At 38.8% G+C, this 25,855-nt stretch overlaps 2 protein-coding genes across 3 annotated transcripts in view; both read left to right on the forward strand.

The window, feature by feature from the left end:
* Positions 1–17,628, forward strand: part of LOC121262558 (leucine-rich repeat receptor-like serine/threonine-protein kinase BAM2) — a 100,260-nt gene extending 82,632 nt beyond the window's left edge. The window contains exon 3 of the mRNA XM_041165080.1: positions 17,349–17,628. The gene's annotated coding sequence lies outside the window, so the exon portion shown is untranslated. The remainder of the gene's footprint in view (positions 1–17,348) is intronic.
* Positions 1–25,855, forward strand: part of LOC121262559 (leucine-rich repeat receptor-like serine/threonine-protein kinase BAM1) — a 119,923-nt gene that overhangs the window by 56,771 nt on the left and 37,297 nt on the right. The gene's annotated exons all lie outside the window — the stretch shown is intronic.

The raw sequence follows: 25,855 nt of genomic DNA on the forward strand, positions 1-25,855 counted from the left end.
TCTAGTGAAAACCACACACAGAGAAAAGAGGGAAGTATCGCACAAAGAGGGAAGAGAAAACGGCGCAGGAAGAAAAAGAAATAAGGGAAAAAGGAAACAACAAGGGCTTTTAAAACGTTTTCGCTCGAGCGGAGTTTAAGTTTCGCTCGAGCGGAAGCCCAAAATTTTCACTTCCTGCTTCAAAATTTCAATGTAATGCAAATATTAATGAAGTCAATTTTCAAATAAAAAATATATATCAAATGTAGAAGAGCATCATATCCTCATAAAACACGTAGGTAATAAACACAAAGTACCATAAGTAATAAAGACACGTGTGTTAATAAAGTCCTTGCTCAATCAAGAAATTTCAACCGAAAAGTGTGAGAGGGGTTGGGCTGTACAAGAAACCATAAGTGTTTGGGAAGTTCTTCCAAGATGCAGAAAGTCAAACCTAATGCTGCTAGAACCTGGATGCTTCTGTTTGATTACCTGTATCAATATCAAGATACCTGTTTTCCCTTCTTTATCATTATTATTATTATTATTATTATTATTATTATTATTATTATTATTATTATTATTATTATTATTATTATTATTTTTATTATTTTTATTTTTATTTTATTTACAACATCATCTCTTTTTCTTTTTCTTTGCACAAGAGAACAATGGTGAGGTTGTCTAGCCCGTGGTCAATTCTGTGTGCAGGTAGAGCTTCCTAATACTTTTGATTGCCTCCCCAAAACTCACAGTGGTGAAACGTCGATTGACCAAGCAGGGAGCGAAGTGTGTGATGCTAGTCAAAAATTACAAAAGATACTCATGTTCCAAACATTTGTAAACCATAGATATATGATACAATTCTCAAAAGACATATGCACCTAGATTTTTAGAATTAACAGCACTAACAACTTATATCACAACCATGGAGTGCATGTAAATGCAGTAATAACAAAAATGAAATACGAAAACGAATAACCACAAAATAACAAAAATAAATGCATGTAAAGCATGCAATGCATGTTATGCATGTTTCAGCCCTCATGTCAGTGCACAAATACCAATAGCCTTTATAAGTAATTCAAACCGAAGCCCATCCAATAGTTTAGTAAAAAGGTCGGCTAGTTGGTGTTCGGTGGGAATGTACTCAAGAGTCACAACATGTGTTTCTACCAGCTCCCAAATAAGATGATGTCTAATGTCAATGTGCTTGGTCCTAGAGTGTTGGACAGGATTTTTTGAAATTTTTATGGCACTGGTATTGTCACAATAAATGCTCATCACACCTTGAGTAACGCCATAATCACATAGTATTTGCTTCATCCACAACAATTGCGTGCAACAGCTGCTTGTAGCAATATATTCAGCCTCAGCTGTGGACAGTGATATGGAGTTTTACTTCTTGCTCATCCAGGCAACAAGGTTTGTGCCGACATAGAAACACCCACCATAAGTACTTTTCCTATCATCTATATTACCTGCCCAATCAGAATCTGAATAGCCTGCAAGCTCAGTATTAGAGTCTCTAAAATACCAGGTCCCATAATTGATTGTCTCATTCACATAGCGAAGTATGCGTTTTACAGCTACCAAATGTGATTTCTTGGGATTGGCAGCACAGACCCTAACACTAAAAGCGATGTCTAGTCTACTTGCAGTGAGATACAGTAGACTCCCAATTATGCTCCTATACAAGGATTGCTCAACATTCTTGCCTGACCCATCAGTGCTAAGCTTAACACTCGTGCTCATGGGGGTTCTGGCATGACTTTTCCCCTCTAATCCAAATTTTTTGATTAATTCTTTTGCATATTTGGATTGAGATATAAACGGCCCATTATCTAACTGTTTCACCTGGAGTCCTAAGAAAAAGGTTAGTTCACCTACCATGCTCATTTCAAATTCATTTTTCATTTCTTCACCAAATTCAAGAGCCAGGGCATCAATAGATGATCCAAATACAATGTCATCCATATAGATTTGAGCAACTGTCATGTCTTCTCCAACTTTTTTGATAAATAGTGTCCTGTCAACACTTCCTCTCAGAAAATTGTGATCTTCTAGATACGAAGTTAGCCTCTCATACCAAGCTCTAGGAGCTCGTTTCAAACCATATAAGGCTTTCTTCAACCTATAGACATGATTAGGATATTTTGGATCATTGAAGCCCTTTGGTTGTTCGACGTACACTTCTTCTTGGAGGATCCCATTCAAAAATGCACTCTTGACATCCATTTGATACAGCTTAAAACACATGTGGCATGTAATGCTTAACAATATCTGGATAGATTCAAGTCTGGCAACCGGAGCAAAGGTCTCGTCAAAGTCTATTCCTTCCATTTGGGCATACCTTTGAGCAACTAATCTTGCTTTATTTCTCACTATTTTACCATTCTCATCCGACTTATTCTTAAAGATCCACTTAGTGCCCACCACATTGTGATTCTCTGGTCTTGGCACCAAATACCACACATTGTTCCTCACAAATTGGTTTATTTCTTCATGCATAGCATTCAACCAATTCTCATCATTTAAGGCTTATTTGACTCTTTTTGGTTCAATTTGTGAGATGTAGCTTGAGTGAGCCAACTGATTTATCACTTTCCTCCTCAGCCTCATCCCTTCATCTATGTTTCCTATGATGTTATCTTGGGGATGATTTAACTTTACTCTTGAAGAAGGCTCCTTTTGGTTACTCACCTTTTCATTTGAAGAGGTCTCTAAGTTCTCATTTAGTGCACCAAAATCTTCTTGTCCAGTTTCACTCGATGGGTGAGTTGGCTCTTCCTTTTTCAATCTCTCTCTCCAGGAGCATCATTCACCACCATATTTATGGACTCCATAACAGTTTGGGTGCGTAGATTGTAGCTCTTATAAGCACGACTGTTTCTGGAATATCCAAGAAATATTCCCTCATCACTCTTAGGGTCAAACTTAGCTAAGTTTTCCCTATCTCTCAAAATGTAGCATTTACTTTCGAACACCCGGAAGTATTTCACATTAAGTTTCTTTCCTTTCCACATCTCATATGGTGTTTTGGAAGTACTTGGTCGTTGATAGACTCTATTCACAATATGACATACTGTGTTCACAGCTTCTCCCCAGAAGTGAGTAGGTACATTTTTACTGTGTATCATGACTCGTGCCATTTCTTGAATAACTCTATTCTTCCTGTCGACCACTCCATTTTGTTGTAGAGTGATAGGGGTAGAAAATTCTTGATTGATACCTTCTTCATCATAGAAACTCTCAAGATTTGAGTTTTCAAACTCTCTTCCATGATCACTCCTAATTCTGACTATTGTTTTCCCTTGCTCATTCTGAAGTTTCTTGCACAAAGTTCTAATCACATTAGAAGTTTTACTTTTTTCTCTCAGAAATTCTACCCAGGAGTATCTGGTGAAATCATCTACCATTATCAGTATGTATTTCTTTCTCCCCAGGCTCTCAGTTCTAGAGGGTCCCATAAGATTAATGTGCAACAACTCTAATGGTCGTTCGGTTAGGATAGCCGTTGTATTCTTGTGAGCTGTTCTAACTTGTTTTCCCAATTAACACGACCCACACACAGGAGTCTTTACTTTACCCAGCTCATGCAATCCTACCACCATCTCTTTCTTGGCAATCTTAGACAGATTTTTATGATTCACATGTCCAAGTCTTTGATGCCAAAGGTCAATAGCCTCACTCTTAGCACTATTGCAACTTTACTGAGGTCTAGGGGAGATGCCATAACAATTATCAGATGTCCTTGTTCCTTGTATCATGCAATTTCCATTATTATCTGAAACAATGCACATATCTTTTGAAAAACGGACTTCTGCACCATTATCACACATTTGGCTTATACTGAGGAGATTTACTTTTAATCCATCAACAAACAAGACTTCTCTCAAGCTGGGCAGTCCAGGTATTTCAATTTCACCCCTTCCTATTATATCAGCTTTTCCACCATCTCCAAATGTTACTCTTCCACACTTGTACTCTTCAACCGTTTTAAATAGACTTTTATCACCTAACATGTGGCGAGAACATTCGCTATCAAGGTACCACATATAGGTGTCTCTGGTCTTTAGAGCAATGTGTGCCACATGGCACATGTGTCTTTCTCCAGTTCTGACCCACGTGTTTCTAACTTTTGGAGAGCTGTCCTTTTTGTTAGTTGACAGTTGGTCTATCTTGATATTGAGCATCTCATTTTGTCTAGTTAAGGCCCTGACTTGACTCCAAAGATTCAAATGCCCTCTTCTTGATTCGCTATTTCCATCTCTCATGGGATTCCTCCTAAGCTCATAGCAGTTTGGTTGAATGTGACTAGCCTTACCACAATTATGGCACACGTAGTTCTCTTTGCGATCTCTTTGTCCCCTGAAAGATGAGGCATACTTAAGAGTAGTTATGAGATTTTATCCATTTTTGGAGAGTACACATTTTTACTTTGAGAGTGTGTATGATCATACATGGTATATCTCTTCAATTTAAAACAGTCTGCTACAACATGACCAGTCTTACCATAGTGGTGACAAACAGGGCTTGTATTTTGAACTCTTGACTTCTCGTGAGACTGAATACCCATTTTTACATACGAGGATTTGTTACCCTTGTCAGATGGATTAGCAGTTTTCCTGAACAAACACAGTTTTCCTCCTATTTTTATAGCAGACTTTTGAGGTAGTAGCTGCATCAGATTTCTCTACATCATATCCTAGCCCACTCTTGTCACCAGGAGGCTTTCCTGACCTCAGGATTTCATCCAGCTTTTCTTTCCCAGTAGACAAAGATTTTAGTTTATCCTTCAGCAAAATCATATCACTTTCTTGATTTTTTAATTCCTCTTCTAGAGAAATATTCCTCATTTTCAACTGATCAGCTAGACCAATGGCTTCATTTAATTTGCCTTGAAGCCCTTCATTTTCTCATTTGCTGAAGTCTATCTCCTCAATATGCGTTTTGTTGCGTTTTCTCAATTTAACACATTCCTTGTACAACTTCTTGTAGACTTCTTGCAACTGATCTTCATATTCAAATTCATTTCTAGATATGCTCCCATCATCAGACACTGGTTCACTACATTGACTTTTGCTGCTAACAGAAGCAGTGAATGTTATGTAGTTAAGATTTCTTTTTGGAGAAGAGTTATCTGATGATTCACTCGACTCTTACTCACTCTCACTTAGAGATGCAATCTTAGCTCTTTCTTTTAACTTTTTGTAATTTGCACATTCCAGACGAATGTGTCCAAATCTATGACATTCATGACACTGCACCCTTGATTGTATCTTGTCTTTATTTGCTCTAGTGTACTTCTCAGTGCTTCTCTCTTTGTTCGCTGAACTTGAGCCTCTATTATATCTTTCAAATTTTTTCTTCTCTGGCCTCTGGTTCTTGTTGTTTCTAGCCACAAACATTTTCCTGAACTTTTTAGCATAGAATGATATTTCTTTGTCACTCATAACCGACTCATCGGATGACTCATTTGACTTCTCTCTAATGGTATTGAGGGCTATGGACTTGTGTTTCTTGTCCACAGAAAGGGTATGTTTATATGTTTGTAGAGAGCCCACCAACTCTTCAATTCTCATACTGTCCAAATCTTTGCTTTTTTCAATAGCAGTAACTTCAGGGCGAAACCTCTCAGGAAGAGATCTGGGGACTTTTCGAACAATTCTGTTCTCAAGAATTTTGTCCCCTAAATTAAAACGAGAATTGACAACATCATTTAGTTTGACATAAAAAGCATCAAATGTTTCATCATCCTTCATTCTAAGTTCTTCAAAACTCGTGGTCAGCATTTGAAACTTAGAATTCTTTACAACCTTGGTACCTTCATGGGTAACCTCAAGAATGTCCCAACCTTCTTTGCAATTCTCACACATGGAGATTCGCTTGAACTCCTCCTGGGACACAGCCATGAAAATCACATTCAGGCCTCTGTTATTCCAACCACACTCATTTATTTCATCCATAGAGTAATTATCCACACTTTTGGGGGTTTAAACTCCTTCAATAATAGTAACTGGTTCTCTCCATCCTTTTGTTATGGAAACACACACTTGTTCATCCACAGATTTTAGGAATGCTCTCATTTAAAATTTCCAATAAGCGTAGTTGTTTCTATCAAAATATGGTGGCGATGTGAGAGATTGAGACTTATCCATTTGAACCACTACAACAGGATCACACTCAAGAATTTAATCCCAGCGAAGTGAACCCGCTCTAATACCAACTGAAAAAGCAGTGGTTCTACCAATCACTACACCTAGAGGGGGTGAAGAGTTGTAATCCAATTTTGAAGGTCTTTTCAATAAAAGAGACAAATAAACAGTTAATCAATTAACACAAATAATCAACACAATAATTTTGGTCACGAAGTGGAAACTCATTTGAAGAATTTTTTCAAATTCTAAAACCACTCCGGGTGTAAGGCACCACCTAAAATCCACTATAGAAAAAGTTTATTACAACCAATTTAGAGACACTCACAAAACCTTTGTAGTGGCTAAACTTGGCTTGCAATATCACAAGTGACCCACTTTATCTCTACAAGCATGTAGTGCCGGAACTCCGACCTTCTATAGCTTCCTAGGACTACCTCTCGATTTCTGCATTAACAGCAGCTCCGGACTCTTCTGGCCAATCAAAAACATCCACTTCAATAGACTTTGAATAAGATTTGATCTTGAGTGTGGTGTGATGGAGATGTGTTTGTCCAAGAGAGATTCACAAGGTAAGGAAAGGTTTCTCTCTATGGCTCTTGGCAACTAAGGTTTTTTTGCTCTGTTTCTCCACACCAAAAACAGAAATAAGATGTTCTATATATAGTCCAACAAATCATGGTGCTCAAAATCTTAAATTTTAAGTTGTCTTGAACATTGGCTCGAGCGCAAGTCGAGCAAACCTCTCTAGAAGAGTTATGCTCAAGCGCTAAGTCGAGCGCACATCGAGCGAACCTCTCTGTATGGGTTCAGCTTGAGCGTTGAGTCGAGCGCACATCGAGCGACCCTCTCTGGATGGATTCAGCTCGAGCGCTGAGTCGAGCGCACATCGAGCGAACCTCTCTGGAAGAGTTCTGCTCGAGCGCCATGTCGAGCGCACATCGAGCGAACCTCTCTGGATGGTTCCGCTTGAGCTCTACATCGAGCGCACATCGAGCGAACCTTTTTGGATGGGTTCCTCTTGAGCGCCAGTCGAGCGCCAGTCGAGTCGTGTTGAGCACACTTCAATCTTTTTCATGTTACACCGCTTCAACACTTGTTACAACTCAATTTTACACAGGTTTTTACAAGAATATGCCAATCAACTAAATTTTTCCTCAACAATCTCTCCCTTTGGCATTTATGTGACAAAACCTCTAACTATACATAGGACCTAATCCTGACACACCCCAAACAGGATTCCCATGATTCAGGTATAGTCTTGAACACGTTGAGATATTTCTGCAAACACTTAGCAAATGGTTAAACGTACCAACAAAAATATGCAAGAAATAATCTCATAAGCATAAAGAATGTCTGTAGCACAGTTTTCATAAGACTTTTCATTAAGAAATTAATCAGACATTGAGTTCAATAAGACAAACAATAGAAGCACGAGCAGCATGTGATACAAAAACAAAAGCTGCTCCCCCACAAAATAATGTGTTACTAACAAAACAAAAGCTGCCCCTACTGCTTTCTTGCTACTCCCCCTACATCTATACTACTTCCCCTTTTTGTCACAACAAGCCAAGGGTCTTAATTATCACCATCACTCTGACTGCCGCCATTATCATCAAGGTGCTCTTCTATATTGTTGAAGCGTTGAGTTAGAAGCAACTGCAGGCTCTCAACTTTAGCATCAAGCCTATCAAATTGGTCTTCAAGGCGAGCAAGGTACTCAAGGACCTGCTGAAGGTTGGGCTCGGTCAAACCAGGTGCCGATATGGATGGTGCCGAGCTATGAGGCTGTGAGCTGGATGGCCGAGAGCTCGATGGCTGAGATGAGGGTGGTGGAGGATGCTCAACATTCAGAGGGTGAGGGGCAATGTGAGCACGACTCAGTTGCATGGTCCTACGACCAATAGGAGCCTTAAGAGGAATTCTAGGCTCATGAGGAAGAAACGTAACTGACTGGGAGATGGCTAACCGAGTGATGATGTAGGAAAATGGCAAACCAGATCGTGTTTTAGGAGAATTAAAAGCCTCAAGCAAAACCCAGCACAGATGACTCCCCAGATCCATGGAGACATCATTGATTAGTGCATATAGAAGAGTGGCACGGTCAAGACCCACATCACTCTGATGACCAGTAGGATATAGATTTGTAAGGACAATCCTACTTAGAATGAGATATTCAGGTGGAAATCTCACAGTTAGAAGTGGTGACTCACCATCCCAACTAGTAGGCGTACCATACAGACATTGAGCAATGACTGGCGGACTGGGAGGAGATGTCCGTGTATAGGGATACGTAGGATTTGACACACGCGGGGCATTTAGCAAGTCTGCTAATATGATCAGAGTCACCCGGAAGACGATATTCCGGAGACTAACATCGAAAGAGCCATCATCAGAGATGGCATAAATATTGGAGTAAAATTCCTGAACCATCTCCTCAGAAGGAGTGGGATGACCAGTGGACAAGACCTGCCACTGGCAAGACTAAAAAATACATGGAATAAAAGTCTCAGTAAGCTCACCAAGGGAGACTTCACGCTCAACAATAAGCGAACGGTGAGAGAAGTTTTGAGTGTAAAGCTCTCGTGCCCGAGAATTGTGGAAATGTGCTTGAGCGGGGGTAGGAGGATTTTGGCGTGGACGAACACATCGAGACATAACTTTTGCTGTGGACATAATCAGTGACTGTTAGACAAGGCTAAAGGTATTTAAGACTCGATCTATGCATGTCCAAAATGCAAAATGCCCAATGCATGATCCAATGCACATGTCAAATGTCCTTTGCCAAACACATTTCAAAATGCACAATGCACATGACCAAGAACACAATTGCACAACCCATTTCAATACCCAACAAAAACAATTCCAAGGTTGGGTTTTAAAACCCAATGGAAGTCCCATGGCCCTCCTAAAGACAAACCATCTTTAAACACAAATCAATTTCATGGCAAACACCCTCCCAACACTAGGATAGACATGAAATGAGCATGGGAACAATGCTATGATAATGCATGATGAAAAAGTGAAACCAAAACACCATTGAGGCATTTCACCGAGCACTTGGAGTGCATTCAAGCAAAAACCAATTGAAAAACCCCATGGGAGTTCCATGAACCTCCTAAATACAAAGACAATAGGCAATGGACAACCAAGGGTTCCAACCAAACAACAAACACCCCCAAAAAAATTCTCCATTTCGAAATCCAAAACAAAATTCCTAATTACCAAAATACATGTTTATGGAAATGCATGATGGAAATGGAAAATAAAAACAAAAAATGACTGAGAAGAAGTAAAGATGAGAGACTTACCGTGATTAAGATAAGATTTCTTGAGAGAAATCTAGTGAAAACCACACACAGAGAAAAGAGGGAAGTATCGCACAAAGAGGGAAGAGAAAACGGCGCAGGAAGAAAAAGAAATAAGGGAAAAAGGAAACAACAAGGGCTTTTAAAACGTTTTCGCTCGAGCGGAGTTTAAGTTTCGCTCGAGCGGAAGCCCAAAATTTTCACTTCCTGCTTCAAAATTTCAATGTAATGCAAATATTAATGAAGTCAATTTTCAAATAAAAAATATATATCAAATGTAGAAGAGCATCATATCCTCATAAAACACGTAGGTAATAAACACAAAGTACCATAAGTAATAAAGACACGTGTGTTAATAAAGTCCTTGCTCAATCAAGAAATTTCAACCGAAAAGTGTGAGAGGGGTTGGGCTGTACAAGAAACCATAAGTGTTTGGGAAGTTCTTCCAAGATGCAGAAAGTCAAACCTAATGCTGCTAGAACCTGGATGCTTCTGTTTGATTACCTGTATCAATATCAAGATACCTGTTTTCCCTTCTTTATCATTATTATTATTATTATTATTATTATTATTATTATTATTATTATTATTATTATTATTATTATTATTATTATTATTTTTATTATTTTTATTTTTATTTTATTTACAACATCATCTCTTTTTCTTTTTCTTTGCACAAGAGAACAATGGTGAGGTTGTCTAGCCCGTGGTCAATTCTGTGTGCAGGTAGAGCTTCCTAATACTTTTGATTGCCTCCCCAAAACTCACAGTGGTGAAACGTCGATTGACCAAGCAGGGAGCGAAGTGTGTGATGCTAGTCAAAAATTACAAAAGATACTCATGTTCCAAACATTTGTAAACCATAGATATATGATACAATTCTCAAAAGACATATGCACCTAGATTTTTAGAATTAACAGCACTAACAACTTATATCACAACCATGGAGTGCATGTAAATGCAGTAATAACAAAAATGAAATACGAAAACGAATAACCACAAAATAACAAAAATAAATGCATGTAAAGCATGCAATGCATGTTATGCATGTTTCAGCCCTCATGTCAGTGCACAAATACCAATAGCCTTTATAAGTAATTCAAACCGAAGCCCATCCAATAGTTTAGTAAAAAGGTCGGCTAGTTGGTGTTCGGTGGGAATGTACTCAAGAGTCACAACATGTGTTTCTACCAGCTCCCAAATAAGATGATGTCTAATGTCAATGTGCTTGGTCCTAGAGTGTTGGACAGGATTTTTTGAAATTTTTATGGCACTGGTATTGTCACAATAAATGCTCATCACACCTTGAGTAACGCCATAATCACATAGTATTTGCTTCATCCACAACAATTGCGTGCAACAGCTGCTTGTAGCAATATATTCAGCCTCAGCTGTGGACAGTGATATGGAGTTTTACTTCTTGCTCATCCAGGCAACAAGGTTTGTGCCGACATAGAAACACCCACCATAAGTACTTTTCCTATCATCTATATTACCTGCCCAATCAGAATCTGAATAGCCTGCAAGCTCAGTATTAGAGTCTCTAAAATACCAGGTCCCATAATTGATTGTCTCATTCACATAGCGAAGTATGCGTTTTACAGCTACCAAATGTGATTTCTTGGGATTGGCAGCACAGACCCTAACACTAAAAGCGATGTCTAGTCTACTTGCAGTGAGATACAGTAGACTCCCAATTATGCTCCTATACAAGGATTGCTCAACATTCTTGCCTGACCCATCAGTGCTAAGCTTAACACTCGTGCTCATGGGGGTTCTGGCATGACTTTTCCCCTCTAATCCAAATTTTTTGATTAATTCTTTTGCATATTTGGATTGAGATATAAACGGCCCATTATCTAACTGTTTCACCTGGAGTCCTAAGAAAAAGGTTAGTTCACCTACCATGCTCATTTCAAATTCATTTTTCATTTCTTCACCAAATTCAAGAGCCAGGGCATCAATAGATGATCCAAATACAATGTCATCCATATAGATTTGAGCAACTGTCATGTCTTCTCCAACTTTTTTGATAAATAGTGTCCTGTCAACACTTCCTCTCAGAAAATTGTGATCTTCTAGATACGAAGTTAGCCTCTCATACCAAGCTCTAGGAGCTCGTTTCAAACCATATAAGGCTTTCTTCAACCTATAGACATGATTAGGATATTTTGGATCATTGAAGCCCTTTGGTTGTTCGACGTACACTTCTTCTTGGAGGATCCCATTCAAAAATGCACTCTTGACATCCATTTGATACAGCTTAAAACACATGTGGCATGTAATGCTTAACAATATCTGGATAGATTCAAGTCTGGCAACCGGAGCAAAGGTCTCGTCAAAGTCTATTCCTTCCATTTGGGCATACCTTTGAGCAACTAATCTTGCTTTATTTCTCACTATTTTACCATTCTCATCCGACTTATTCTTAAAGATCCACTTAGTGCCCACCACATTGTGATTCTCTGGTCTTGGCACCAAATACCACACATTGTTCCTCACAAATTGGTTTATTTCTTCATGCATAGCATTCAACCAATTCTCATCATTTAAGGCTTATTTGACTCTTTTTGGTTCAATTTGTGAGATGTAGCTTGAGTGAGCCAACTGATTTATCACTTTCCTCCTCAGCCTCATCCCTTCATCTATGTTTCCTATGATGTTATCTTGGGGATGATTTAACTTTACTCTTGAAGAAGGCTCCTTTTGGTTACTCACCTTTTCATTTGAAGAGGTCTCTAAGTTCTCATTTAGTGCACCAAAATCTTCTTGTCCAGTTTCACTCGATGGGTGAGTTGGCTCTTCCTTTTTCAATCTCTCTCTCCAGGAGCATCATTCACCACCATATTTATGGACTCCATAACAGTTTGGGTGCGTAGATTGTAGCTCTTATAAGCACGACTGTTTCTGGAATATCCAAGAAATATTCCCTCATCACTCTTAGGGTCAAACTTAGCTAAGTTTTCCCTATCTCTCAAAATGTAGCATTTACTTTCGAACACCCGGAAGTATTTCACATTAAGTTTCTTTCCTTTCCACATCTCATATGGTGTTTTGGAAGTACTTGGTCGTTGATAGACTCTATTCACAATATGACATACTGTGTTCACAGCTTCTCCCCAGAAGTGAGTAGGTACATTTTTACTGTGTATCATGACTCGTGCCATTTCTTGAATAACTCTATTCTTCCTGTCGACCACTCCATTTTGTTGTAGAGTGATAGGGGTAGAAAATTCTTGATTGATACCTTCTTCATCATAGAAACTCTCAAGATTTGAGTTTTCAAACTCTCTTCCATGATCACTCCTAATTCTGACTATTGTTTTCCCTTGCTCATTCTGAAGTTTCTTGCACAAAGTTCTAATCACATTAGAAGTTTTACTTTTTTCTCTCAGAAATTCTACCCAGGAGTATCTGGTGAAATCATCTACCATTATCAGTATGTATTTCTTTCTCCCCAGGCTCTCAGTTCTAGAGGGTCCCATAAGATTAATGTGCAACAACTCTAATGGTCGTTCGGTTAGGATAGCCGTTGTATTCTTGTGAGCTGTTCTAACTTGTTTTCCCAATTAACACGACCCACACACAGGAGTCTTTACTTTACCCAGCTCATGCAATCCTACCACCATCTCTTTCTTGGCAATCTTAGACAGATTTTTATGATTCACATGTCCAAGTCTTTGATGCCAAAGGTCAATAGCCTCACTCTTAGCACTATTGCAACTTTACTGAGGTCTAGGGGAGATGCCATAACAATTATCAGATGTCCTTGTTCCTTGTATCATGCAATTTCCATTATTATCTGAAACAATGCACATATCTTTTGAAAAACGGACTTCTGCACCATTATCACACATTTGGCTTATACTGAGGAGATTTACTTTTAATCCATCAACAAACAAGACTTCTCTCAAGCTGGGCAGTCCAGGTATTTCAATTTCACCCCTTCCTATTATATCAGCTTTTCCACCATCTCCAAATGTTACTCTTCCACACTTGTACTCTTCAACCGTTTTAAATAGACTTTTATCACCTAACATGTGGCGAGAACATTCGCTATCAAGGTACCACATATAGGTGTCTCTGGTCTTTAGAGCAATGTGTGCCACATGGCACATGTGTCTTTCTCCAGTTCTGACCCACGTGTTTCTAACTTTTGGAGAGCTGTCCTTTTTGTTAGTTGACAGTTGGTCTATCTTGATATTGAGCATCTCATTTTGTCTAGTTAAGGCCCTGACTTGACTCCAAAGATTCAAATGCCCTCTTCTTGATTCGCTATTTCCATCTCTCATGGGATTCCTCCTAAGCTCATAGCAGTTTGGTTGAATGTGACTAGCCTTACCACAATTATGGCACACGTAGTTCTCTTTGCGATCTCTTTGTCCCCTGAAAGATGAGGCATACTTAAGAGTAGTTATGAGATTTTATCCATTTTTGGAGAGTACACATTTTTACTTTGAGAGTGTGTATGATCATACATGGTATATCTCTTCAATTTAAAACAGTCTGCTACAACATGACCAGTCTTACCATAGTGGTGACAAACAGGGCTTGTATTTTGAACTCTTGACTTCTCGTGAGACTGAATACCCATTTTTACATACGAGGATTTGTTACCCTTGTCAGATGGATTAGCAGTTTTCCTGAACAAACACAGTTTTCCTCCTATTTTTATAGCAGACTTTTGAGATAGTAGCTGCATCAGATTTCTCTACATCATATCCTAGCCCACTCTTGTCACCAGGAGGCTTTCCTGACCTCAGGATTTCATCCAGCTTTTCTTTCCCAGTAGACAAAGATTTTAGTTTATCCTTCAGCAAAATCATATCACTTTCTTGATTTTTTAATTCCTCTTCTAGAGAAATATTCCTCATTTTCAACTGATCAGCTAGACCAATGGCTTCATTTAATTTGCCTTGAAGCCCTTCATTTTCTCATTTGCTGAAGTCTATCTCCTCAATATGCGTTTTGTTGCGTTTTCTCAATTTAACACATTCCTTGTACAACTTCTTGTAGACTTCTTGCAACTGATCTTCATATTCAAATTCATTTCTAGATATGCTCCCATCATCAGACACTGGTTCACTACATTGACTTTTGCTGCTAACAGAAGCAGTGAATGTTATGTAGTTAAGATTTCTTTTTGGAGAAGAGTTATCTGATGATTCACTCGACTCTTACTCACTCTCACTTAGAGATGCAATCTTAGCTCTTTCTTTTAACTTTTTGTAATTTGCACATTCCAGACGAATGTGTCCAAATCTATGACATTCATGACACTGCACCCTTGATTGTATCTTGTCTTTATTTGCTCTAGTGTACTTCTCAGTGCTTCTCTCTTTGTTCGCTGAACTTGAGCCTCTATTATATCTTTCAAATTTTTTCTTCTCTGGCCTCTGGTTCTTGTTGTTTCTAGCCACAAACATTTTCCTGAACTTTTTAGCATAGAATGATATTTCTTTGTCACTCATAACCGACTCATCGGATGACTCATTTGACTTCTCTCTAATGGTATTGAGGGCTATGGACTTGTGTTTCTTGTCCACAGAAAGGGTATGTTTATATGTTTGTAGAGAGCCCACCAACTCTTCAATTCTCATACTGTCCAAATCTTTGCTTTTTTCAATAGCAGTAACTTCAGGGCGAAACCTCTCAGGAAGAGATCTGGGGACTTTTCGAACAATTCTGTTCTCAAGAATTTTGTCCCCTAAATTAAAACGAGAATTGACAACATCATTTAGTTTGACATAAAAAGCATCAAATGTTTCATCATCCTTCATTCTAAGTTCTTCAAAACTCGTGGTCAGCATTTGAAACTTAGAATTCTTTACAACCTTGGTACCTTCATGGGTAACCTCAAGAATGTCCCAACCTTCTTTGCAATTCTCACACATGGAGATTCGCTTGAACTCCTCCTGGGACACAGCCATGAAAATCACATTCAGGCCTCTGTTATTCCAACCACACTCATTTATTTCATCCATAGAGTAATTATCCACACTTTTGGGGGTTTAAACTCCTTCAATAATAGTAACTGGTTCTCTCCATCCTTTTGTTATGGAAACACACACTTGTTCATCCACAGATTTTAGGAATGCTCTCATTTAAAATTTCCAATAAGCGTAGTTGTTTCTATCAAAATATGGTGGCGATGTGAGAGATTGAGACTTATCCATTTGAACCACTACAACAGGATCACACTCAAGATTTAATCCCAGCGAAGTGAACCCGCTCTAATACCAACTGAAAAAGCAGTGGTTCTACCAATCACTACACCTAGAGGGGGTGAAGAGTTGTAATCCAATTTTGAAGGTCTTTTCAATAAAAGAGACAAATAAACAGTTAATCAATTAACACAAATAATCAACACAATAATTTTGGTCACAAAGTGGAAACTCATTTGAAGAACTTCTTCAAAGTCTAAAACCACTCCGGGTGTAAGGTACCACCTAAAATCCAGTATAGAAAAAGTTTATTACAACCAATTTAGAGACACTCACAAAACCTTTGTAGTGGCTAAATTTGGCTTGCAATATCACAAGTGACCCACTTTATCTCTACAAGCATGTAGTGCCGGAACTCTGACATTCTATAACTTCCTAAGAGAACCTCACGATTTCTGCATCAACAGTAGCTTCAGACTCTTCCGGCCAATAAAAAATGTCCACTTCAATGGATTTTGAATAAGACTTGATCTTAAGTGTGGTGTGGTGGAGATGTGTTTGTCCAATAGAGATTCACAAGGTGAGGAAAGGTTTCTCTCTATGGCTCTTGGCAATTAGGGTTTTTTTTGCTCTGTTTCTCCATACCATAGAACAGAAATAAGATGTTCTATATATAGTCCCAACAAATCACGGCACTCAAAACCCTGAATTTTAAGTTATGTTGAACATTGACTCGAGTGAGGTGTCGAGCGCACGTTGTCTTGAACATTGGCTTGAGCAAGGTGTTGAGCACAAGTCGAGCGAACCTCTTTGGAAGAGTTCTGCTCGAGTGCTAAGTAGAGCGCACATCGAGCGAACCTCTCTGTATGGGTTCAGCTCAAGCACTGAGTCAAGCGCAAATCGAACGAACCTCTTTGGATGGGTTCAGCTCGAGCGCTGAGTCGAGTGCATATTGAGCAAACCTTTCTGGAAGAGTTCCGCTCGAGCGTCACGTCGAGCGCACATTGAGCGAACCTCTCTGGATGGTTTCGCTCGAGCGCTACATCGAGCGCACATCGAGCGAACCTCTCTGGATGGGTTCCGCTCGGGCGCCAGTCGAGCCGTGTTGATCACACTTCAATCTTTTTCATGTTACACCGCTTCAACACTTATTACAACTCAATTTTACACAGGTTTTCACAAGAATATGCCAATCAACTAAATTTTTCCTCAACAAAAATGTTACGATATAACCTGAAATATGTTCTAGTTTTTCATTGAATTTCATCTTATTGAGGAAGTACGTTAATGGTTTGCTAGTTGAGGAAGTCTGAATGTGGAAAACTTATGAGAAAATTGACAATGGTCAATACATATAAGAAGTACTTTTCATTTCACATTTCTTAATATTTTTGTAATCTTTTGGGTTTTCCAATGAATCTCTGTCTACTACTACCATGCAGATATTGCTATTAGTAGATGTGATCTAGTGGTTTCTTTCTATATTTTGAATGTGGTATTGGGTCTGATATTACTTATTACTTTTACGTTTTACCTCCATTCTAACTGCTTCTTATGTCTCTTAGGGGAATCATAATTTGTGTAACTTGATATTTGGAAAATTTGATGTGAGAATTTGATTTTGATTTGCAATGTTGATGGCTGACGTATCTTCCTTTTTTTCTAATTCTACATACCATTTTTTCTGATTATGAACATTGTTCATACAGGGAGGTTGCTTGTTTTTATAATATTTGTAGATTCTCAAGGTGAAGGTATCAACATTGAAGTTTCTTTTATGTCCAAACAGGCCGCCTTCTATTTGTGATCAAGTGACAATCTATAGTCGAAAGATGCCCCAAGAGATGCACTCTGTGTTTCTTTGTATTACGTAACAGGCCAAGCCTTGTTCTAGTGTACTATTCTTCGGTGTTTTAATTTCTGGTGATGGGCTGATTTTGTTGAATTATATGTGGAATTGTGAATGCGAATTGTGGAATTTTTGGTAATTTAATAATATTTTATTATTATTTTAGCTAATAGATGGATAATCCAATATGAGAATATGTCTTGAGTGGAATAGCTGAATGTAAAATTATGTGATATTATGCAAATTATTACTTTGCATTTGCATAATCCAATGCCAATGCTCTTAAGCATCCTCATTGGATTATGCAAATGCAAATCAAATGAGGAGTTTGGTTAATAGATTCTAAAAATAGTCCATATTGTAAATCCAAGATATATGACTTTTAGCTATAGTATTTTAGGATTGATGGTTATATTTGGTTCTAACTGTAGTTAGACCAAATTGATTGAAAAATATTTTCTCACTACTTCATCATTACTCCCTCTCCTGAATTCAGAGAGCAAAGCCATAGAAATGTCAGACCAAGTGTGAATGCAAATGCCAAAAACCATGGGGAAATCTAACACATGGCCTAGCTGAAAAAAAGATAATGATATATTATACTTTGAAAAATGATAAATGTAGTTGGGTTGCGTAAATGTGGGAGAGCAGCAGCTGATGTGGAAAATGAAGCACACCATTTTGTGTCTTCTGCAAAATGGTGCACTTCATATCAAGACCAATACCCATAAAGACCTTCATTCGTCTCCACCTTTCCCTCCCTTCGAGTTCTCCCCCTCCCTCCCACGAAGACCTCTCTTTGTCTCCACATCAAACAACTCTCCCCCTCCCTTAGATTTCTCAAAGCCTTCCTCCCTTCGTCTTCCGAGATCTTCCCTCCCCCGAAGCTGCTATGCCTCACCACGAAGCCCTCCTCCTTTCGTCTTTCGAGATCCCTTCGTCTCCCTCCCAAGACCATAACCCCTTCGTCTCCACCTCTCCTTCCCTTCGAAGACCAGAACCCACGACATCCAAAATCTCCAAAAATTCTCCCCCTCCCTTTGTCTCCACCTCTCCCTCCCTTCGTCTCTCTGGTTCATATTTTTCTTGATTCAGGTGTTGAAAAAAGGGAGCAACGATTGTTTGAAATAGGAAATGGGATGTGTGTGAGATGCTTTAGGTGTGGTGGAAAAATGGTTTTTTTTTACCAATATCGCATCCCTGATAATGTTCATCTTGATAGCTTAAAGGTTTGAAGATTGGGTGCGGATTTTTGTTCCCTCTGAAATTTGTAGTATGAAAGATATTCTTCTGTTACAAGTGAGGATCTTCACTTTGGAAAAAGGAAGAAAAAAAGTTCTATTGATCCATTGTATTATGAGATCGAGAGAAGTCATCAGAACCCCAAAAAATAAGACAAGCAATTGATTCTCGATCCCATATATATATTGAACAAGAATACATAAAAATGATTCAAGCCAGTTGCATATCGTGGACTGATTTTTCTTTCTTTTCACCCTGGGGGAGAGAGCAAGAGGGAAACTAAAGATGACGACCCACTTGTGTTGCTAGACCCTTGTACTCCACAAAGTGCATACTCCGAGCCCACATACCACAGATTCACAGGTGATTTTTCAACTGGATTTATACCTCGGACGAACCCGTTTAGTACAGACGAAAACAATGGTAGAACCGTAGAAGAATGAACTAAAATAAATTCCTTAGCCAAACCGACGAAGAGAAAATAAAAAGGAAAAAAATAGAGCTTTTCTAGATTATTTTTGGATGCTTGAAAGCAAACTATATTTTCTTTTCACCGATAGAGGGAGTGAGTCTCTGCTACTAGTTATGTTGCAGTCGTTGAACGGACATGGAACTAAAGGCCAAAGATTGCATAAAAGACCAAAGAGAAAGAGAGAGAAAGGAGCGGGCAGCAGTGGTGTTCTACTGGTGAATGGCTGCTCAGACGAAGACCATAACCCACGAAGGCGAAGATGAGACCCACAAAGACTAGAACACATGAAGATGAAGACGAGACCCACGAAGATCACCAAAATGCTCTCTTGAAGTTCATCTACCCACATCGAGAGACCCCTCCCTTCGAAGACAAAGAGCTCTGCACTTGTTTTTGTCTATAACTTTTTTCTTTCAAATGCCCAACTTTTTTCTTCTATTTTCGTCTGTTCCCCCCCCCCCCTTTTTTTAAGTGGCAGGCTGATGTGGCAGAGACTCCCCCATGGTTACAACTCCCGACTGTACGTACGTAGAAGAACTGTTATACTTTATTCGATCTGTTATTAACTGATTCCTTCGTATTATCACTTTTCTAAAAAAAAAAAAAAGAAAAGACATTTATCAAATTATTAAAACAGTATTGCTAGATAACACGTCCATTTATTATAAAAAAAGTTGAGTCAATTATTTAAAAAATATTTTTTATAAAATTATTAAATCTAACCACTTTTTTTAAAAGAGTACGCGAGACTTAATCAATTTGATTTTTATATTATCGGTCTTTTTGCATAGATGTAAAACATGCATTATGTGACTATTGAGATTGCCCATTTCGACGTTGTAATTAACAATAATATATGTTTAACGTATATGTTGTCTGATTTTAGTGGCCGTCTAGCCACATGTGATGTAAATACATGTGGTTGGGCATCAAGTTTGTGATTGGGCATTGTTTTTATTTTTTGTGATGGACAGTAACATTAGTGATGAGCTAACTTTTGAAGGTGTGTATATTTTTGTAATGGGCTGAAATGTGTTGAACATAGTGATAACTTGTGTTTTTCTCAATGGTGTTTTTTTGAGGTGAAAATGTAATAGACATATATTTTTTTAATGGTGTTGTATTAAATATTTAGAATGTATTTGTTGCACTCCAGGGGCCATCCACATCTTTATCAAAGTCTCATATTGTATAACATTAATATTTTCAAGTAACTCTTAATTTAAAAAAAATAATAAAACAAAAAAAAAATTGAAAAAAATATTATTAAATTTATAATATTTTATTATTATTTTGACTAATAGATGGATAATCCAATGTTGGAATAAGTTTTGAGTGGAATAGTCAAATACAAAATCATGTCATATTATGCAAATTTTGCATTTGCATTTGCATAATTCAATACTAAAATTTGATCCATACTAATCTTTAAACTTTCACTATCTAAATATTTTACAAAATACAATGCCAACGCTCTAAGTTGAGTACCACTAAATGCAGACTTGGATAGCATAAAATAATTAAATATATAAATGAATGTTATATATTTATAAATATATGTGTGCCTTTCAAGTTGTAACATTTTAGCTATTACCAAATATGTACATGAATGTCCTCTCAATAAGCCCACGCCAGTCTCTTCTCCTTTTCTCCATCATTTTCTTAATCTAACTTGCCATAGGAAGTTGAGTAATTGCCCCGCCGCTAATATCAACTAGCCACCAGCTTCGTCGCACCTTGTTCCTCTTCCGGTGAGTCGAACCTTTCTATCTCTCTGCCCCTGGTTTTCTCGAGTGAATATCTGTTTCTTTTTGGCGTCAAACCCACACGTACACCTAGGCTATGTTTAGGCACTTAGATGAGATGAGACTCATCTAAAAAAATTTCATAATGTTCTTCCCCAACATCACTCAAACACATAACACTTTTCAATTTCAAATTTTTAACTTTCTCATCTAATCATTACCTAATCATTACTATGAAACCCAATTCTTTCTTTCTTTTTGTTGTTGTTTGTGTGTGAAGTCCTGGCCAGTGTCGAAGCCTAGACCACAAAAAGAAAAAAGGGCCCAACCCCTCATCCCTAAAACAATGTCCTTTTGTACTACCGGGGAGGGAGGGAATGAAATACTATTGCACCGCATCCCTCCCTCTCTTTTCTCTTCTTTCCTCCTTCTCCCTCTCTTCCTACGTCACACCCCTCCCCGTGCCCCTTTCTCCCTCTTTACAACCCGTGACCTCCCTGCATGCACCTTCTCTCTCTCTCTCTCTCTCTCTCTCTCTCTCTCTCTCCCCCACAATCTACTTCCAATAACCGGCATAGTTATCCACATTCACCGACAGCAACATTAGGTCATAAGGGATCACCGATCTACAACCCAAACACCGCAAGCAGCACCATCCATGGCTGACCACGTTGTTGTTCTACAAGCTAAAAACAAATCAAACACATGCTCCTCCGCTTCGATCCACCGCTGTCTACCAACCTTGAGGCCAAGTGGTCTATATCTCTCATTGCCGTGCACGTCAAAGCCATATAATGCAGCCATGGAACTACATCCGCAACAACTCGAATCGAGGCCCACTACAATAGCCCAGTTCCACCTTCGGCAACACCTTCGTTGCCACCCTTCACTTTGAAAACTACCCAAATCTGCTTCAGTGAGATTTTCCTCTGTCTCTCTCCTCTGTTAAACATCACCTTCCCCATCCCTTTGATGTCTATCTTGTTCTTTATTTTAGATCAGTGGCCTCTGTTTGTGCTCTATTCGATAACCCACTACAACCTGCACGCCAGTAAGCCTATCTATTTCCATTTCTCTCTCTGATTGCCGTCCTCTCTCTTTCTCTCTGTATCTCACTGTGTTTCTCTATTTTCCCTGCATCGTCGCATGCCAAGCACCACCACAAACCGCCTCCCTCGATTCTCCCTCATTTCTTTCTTATGCTTTCATTCTTATCCCTTTCACCCACTCTGTTTCGGCTCCTTCGTGAGCACTGTTGTCATTGTCTACCACCTTTTGTCACCTGAGCTCCTCTGTCTTTCTCTCTCACCTTCCCATTTTTCTTCCCCTCTCTATGAGCACTGCAGTGCTCTCTCTTCCCCCACTGTGAGTCACTGTCATAACTCTAGCCCACCACCACCTTTCTCACCACCAACCACTCCACCCTGTCCCTCTCAATCCTCATCACTCTCTACCCCTTCAACCCTCCCTCCGACCCATAGCCCCTTGAACCATCTAATTGGTCACTCAGCCTAGGTCATGAATCCCTCCTAGTTCCAGTTTCGGTTGCTTGAATGTAGCATAGGTTCAGAATCGTAATTGTTACTTTTCAAAGCAATTGATCAACTGCCACAATCCATCCATGCAACCACCGAGTCACTTGTTAGCGGGAACACACACAACCAATTGCTGAGTTCGGGACGTTTAGATTAGCTAGAAATTTCCTATCCACATGGTAAGTAGTTCTTGATCTAGCTTTTAAAATAACTGTAGCTGTAAAAATCATGAAACTTGGTTTTGTGCAATATGGTTTTGTAATGTGATCAGAGTAATTATGTGATACCGAATCCTCGTCCTGCTATCTCATTTTCTCTAGTTTTCCCCTTCTGGGGTCTTGTCCCTTTAGTATGCCAAGCAGTCACATTTAATTGGGGCGCCCCCTCTTTGACAACTGCTATGGGATTTCCGCTTGCATACTGTGCTGACTCATTTAATGTGATAACCTTTCTTCACTCGTGATTTGGGCCAAGGCTCCGCTTGTGTATGTGATGACCCAATTCTTTCTAGCAAGAGATTGGGTTGGGCTGGGTTGGGTCACTTGGACCTCGGACCATGAGGGTCCTCAGGCGAAAGCTGGGCCCCTGAAGGGGGAAAAATATCCCTTCCAAGGACAATGCGACAGCACTTGGGAGTCTGAGCTACGGCAGGGACACAGACGAGAAGATGATCTCCTACGATTATGAAATATAGTGGGAAGATGAACGGTTTTGTTAGCATTTGGAGTTCAACGGAGCAGAGGAAGAGAAAAAGGACGTGTGTGGCTTACCAAAAGAGAGGGACGCTATGTGACGGTGGTTTTGAGTGGTTGAATCGAGATCAATGGCGGCAACAACTTTTGATGGAACATAGCACAATTCAGTCATTGTTTGGTTGAGAAAAACAGTGGAGAAAAGAGGAAGAGGAATCGGTTGTGATCTTACCGAGAAAGGGCAGAGGACGATGGAGCAAATATGGAGAAAATGTCTCCTTTGAACGTGGTGGTGAAACACTGAGAGAAAATTTCTTTGTGTTGTTAGATCAAGAGTAACATGGAGAGATGAAGGTGAGCTTGCGACGAGGCTTACTGAGTTGAAGGAGAGGCGGCCGAGGACCACAGTGGTTGGTTGAGCTCGATTTGTTTATAGAGGGAACAGAGGCTAGGTTTCTCTGTTGTTGGTGGAGGTGTTTGCTATGTGTTGAGGAGTTGGCAAAGGGAAAACATATAGATGGGAACCGTCTTGGACGTGTTCGATCCAAAGTGTTTTAGTGAATTTTAGTAAAGGCTCGATATGATGATCGAGAATGGAGGGATAACGAAGAAGGTGGTGTGAATTGATGTGTGTGACTGCAATTTATTTGTAGTAAACTTCGGTGTGGTTGAAATAATCATGGTCACGTTTTACCCATGTAGAGAGGATTTGGCAATTTATCAGTGAGACTTGGGCAATGACTCAAATGGTGTTATGATCAAACACTGCAAGTCTTAACTAACTATTTGATCACGTTTATATATTAATAGTGAAATAATAAAATTAATATTAATTTGAATTAAAATATGTATAATAATATTTAATAAAAAATTAAAACTAATAATAATAACTAAATGATTAAATTTATCTTGTATGTCTCGAATTTATGATCCGTATATTGCAGTTACGCAAGATGGCACCCACTCTTTCACAATGTGAACTTGGGAAGTGCTCATGTATGGGTAGGGGGAGCAAATAGTAATCTGCAGTGAGAGAAGCTGGAAATGTGAAGCAAAGACAATTAGGATGAGAGCATGCCCACTTGTGAAAAACAAGAAGATGCAAGACAAAATGTGTAATGACTTCAGCTGTGAAGTAATACCTAACAACAAATATGCTAATTGCTAAACACCCCACCCTTTATTATTATTATTATTATTAAAGAGCTGAGAATCACCTGTCCACGAGTGACCCTCTAAACACCCCCACCTTGTTCTTTAATTTGTCAATTATTTAACGGCCTCTACAATTAAGCATTGAGACACAAATAAATAAATAAATATTATAGCTCTTTCGCTCCTTCAAATGGATCCCAACCCATTTGAGCTTTTTTCTTGTCAACTATTTTCTTGAAAGAAAAGAGAACTATAAGTAGGAGGATTGGATTGTTCAGGTCCCGGGCCATCATCCAAGCCTTTCCCATATGTTCATTGCCATTATAGTGCTCACTGCATGCACTAAAAGTGGCCAATTCCAGAACTAGAAAAGAAGCCTATATACAATAGCTGCAGCCACAAATTAAGAAAGTCAAAAAATTACAAACCAAATAGATCACACATATAAGAAAAAAATAAAGAAGTGAGAAGCAAAGACCCAATACCTCACTTTGATAACCTTAAATAAGGAAAACCAATTATGTCTATACAAAGAAGACCTCTTAACTGACTAGAAAAAGTATCTCTATCATCAACTCAGTCCGTATTTAAACTCTTAGCACTTTGCTTAAAAAGAAAATCAACTACAACATTACCTTCGTGATAGATATGAGTAATTTTATAGTCCCACAACAATACTTAGAATCTAAATTAGTTCGAGCAAAACTCTTATAATGTGGTGATTACTGAAAACATGTAAAATCTCATTGTATTTACTATTAAGCTGCGCATTAGCAACATTTAATTTAGTCGTGAAGTCCACATGTTGTGTTTATCGTTTTTATCGAATTATAAAATGCGTTCAAGTTAGAAAATTAGAACAAATTTTCAATCTCCCCCCGTTTTAGTGCTTTTTGTAAGCATCCTGCAGCATAATTATATATCCTGTCACCACATTCTTCTTCAACACCCTCATGCAGGCCCTATTATTAGCTAGCACTCTAAAATTACACGTGGAAGAAGAAGATGACTACTGTAATGGCACTCATGAGTTTTAAAATCAGACTCACAAAACAAATACATTAGAGCTTCGGGCATGCACCCTAACTTCCTAACCCCACTCCCCATAAAAACATATTACTCAACTAAACAAGAAGAGATTATAAAAATAACCCTAGCCTCGATCTTCCCCAACCTTCGACCCTCCCATCCCCTCTCTTCCCTTCCACCAAAATTAATTGTGTCACCCTATACGAAAATGTGGGCCCTTGATTTTCAATGTCTACACATGGGATGATGTTGATCCTTGGAATAGGAGCTATTAAAAAAAATATTGTACCATATATATCGTTCTCCACATTATGAACACATAACATCTTTAAGCTATCAAATAAAATTATAATATACATTTTACAAATCATAGAAGCTTATCCTTTGAAGAATTTCTATGAAGCAGAGTCATCTCGGCCAGGATGGGTGGCGGGCATTCCCTCTCCAAAACAATATTAGAGTCTTCATTTTTCTTCTCTACTTATATCAAATCATCTCGTGTATTTCCAATTGTTTATTCAAGAATA

This window comes from Juglans microcarpa x Juglans regia, chromosome 4S (genome assembly GCF_004785595.1).
Source record: "Juglans microcarpa x Juglans regia isolate MS1-56 chromosome 4S, Jm3101_v1.0, whole genome shotgun sequence".
Lineage (NCBI taxonomy): Eukaryota > Viridiplantae > Streptophyta > Magnoliopsida > Fagales > Juglandaceae > Juglans > Juglans microcarpa x Juglans regia.